The sequence below is a fragment of the Atta cephalotes genome (assembly GCF_000143395.1).
Source record: "Atta cephalotes unplaced genomic scaffold scaffold00015, whole genome shotgun sequence".
NCBI classification, from domain to species: Eukaryota; Metazoa; Arthropoda; class Insecta; order Hymenoptera; family Formicidae; genus Atta; species Atta cephalotes.
In genome coordinates this window covers 3,803,789-3,806,334 of record NW_012130079.1, presented here as the reverse complement: position 1 = coordinate 3,806,334, position 2,546 = coordinate 3,803,789, and positions in this window count along the sequence as shown.

Below are 2,546 nucleotides of genomic sequence, written 5' to 3'. Positions count from 1 at the left end.
ATATATATATATATATATATATATATATATATCTCTTCTTTTGTTTCTTCATTTGTCGTTTAAAATCTCGGGAACTTCTTGGCAAATTATGTGCAAGAACTCGACTGCCGCGTGTCTGGGTGAAATGTTGCATTTCTTCCGGCTATCCCCATCATCCTAATGCGCAAACGGTGTAACGCTGCTGGCTATAGTTTGCCGATCCGCGAGACACGCGCGCGCGGTCGGAGGTACTAAGAAATTACAGTCGCTCGTAACGAGAGCGGTTTGTCGACGTATATAGCAGCAACAAGGTATATCGTTCCACCGCCACTCCCGACATTCAATTTAACTTTTAACGCGAGTCAATAACACGTTTTTAGCACGCGATTAATTACGTAGCATTTACCGTGTCTACCAATTACTAGCGGTGATTATTTGCGTTTAATCTGCTCGACGGTAATTTCGAGTGGGAATGTAAAAACTATATAATTGAAAGTAGCGAATTAATCCCCAATATCCGCAAATACAGAATTGTGCAAATACAAAATTATAACATTTACCTAATGATGATTGGTTTGCGAATCGATTAAACGACTGGATATCTAGGATGAAAGAAAAAAAGAGAAAAGAAACGTGATGCCGTATTAATGCGGAATTGCTTCAAAGCGGCAGTTACGCAATATAAACTGTGGAATGTCTGATAGTAATTTCCGCATAAAACTGCCCTACAAAGTTCTTAAATTCGCTCTTGGAGCACGACGGGGGTGGTGTAATTAAATAACGAAATTTTCTGCGTTCCGGACGCTTTATTACAAAATTCCGCTAATAATTGCCAGATATTTGAATTCACAATTTTCCCCTGACGATTCATAGTAATCAAATTAATTTAAATGCAGTCGTTGATTACAAAAAAATTGTTTGATATTAAATACTACGTTTCCAGCTAATTAAAAAGCTAGTACTCAATGTCAAATACATTCATCATTTGCTCCGTAATGCCTCACTTGCAATCTTTTTGATATTTTCGTAACTTTCAATGTTATTCGTTTCGATGTTGATTAACGAGTTCATACAATACAACGAAATAAAAAATATAATAGTTACAAGAATTTTCATTGTGAAATTAATATTCAATGTAATTCCACAATTAAAAGTTAACAAAATGGAAAAATGTCGTTTGCAATCATTAAAATAACGTATTAAACATTTGCCATTTAATAATAAATTTATAAAATTAATATATTAATTATATTTCCGTTGCAATATAAAAGTAATATGAAAGAGAAATCATTCTAAAATTACATATATTATTCATCAAATTAATTTCGATATAATTGCTCTTCATAAAATTTCTAAAAAAAAAAGTAAATGATTTCTTTAAAAATAGCGGTCGATTCCTCTAAAACCCGGTTAGTTTCTGTATCGTTTCGAAAAACGTACGACTGTGACCATGGCGACGAAGCTTCGACACGGAGCTTTCAAGCGACCACACGTTCGCAGCGGCACGTCATTCGTCGAAACGACGAAGTGGTCCTGCACCTGTTCAACCTATAATTCGACGACGTCTGTGTGCGTTCTCGGCAGCACCGTGGCGACAATATTTATACACAGGTGCGCGCGAAATACCACGAGTGTTTCGACGATGCGTCAAGCGAATATCGCGCATACTGCATCTACGATTTCATCGCAATATAAGAAAAAAATCGCTTTTCACAGAAGAAATCGATTAAAAATATGCACATGTTAAAAATAATTGTGTATGTTGCTTCGTAATTTTAATGATACGTTTTACGATACGTGAAAAAATTTGTACGTCACAATTTACAGTAAATATTCAATATTACTATAAATCAAATATTTAAATATAATAAAATATTTATGTTTTACCTTTTCTTATTTTTTATAAATAATGCTTTTGAAAAAGTTATTTAGAACATCTTTCTCTCATCACCTTTACTAAACTTCTATCTATCCTTTGAGTCCAAAGATGAAAGAATAGATTGAAATATATTCTACTTTGATCCAATATATATTTCCGTATTAATATAATTTAATGTTTTTTAGAAATGCTTTTATAAAAAAAACAATCGTAGCAACATATATCAGTAAGTAAATATTATTAAAAAAAAAATATATATATATATATATATGTGTATGCTATACTTTTATAAGAACATATTAAATATTGAAGGAAATATTAATGGGTCAAGCTAAAATAAATATAAAGATGAGTTACTCTTAGATACAAAGAAGAGATAGAAGTTTAATAAAAGTGATAATATTCTGAACAGTTTTCTGCAGAGCATCATTTATAAAAAGTAAGAAAAAAATACAAATATGCAATATTAAATATTACTCTAAATTAAATATTTCTTTTCAAATATCAAAATACATACAAATTTACGCGAACGTAATAAACTTATGTAACATACTTTAATTTTCAATATATCTCACTGATATGTTTCCACAATATTCACTGCACCTTATTTATTGTAAATAATTTGTAAACATAATAATTCTTCTTTCACTAAATTTTAATTTGAAAAATTAAAATTAAGAACAGTATA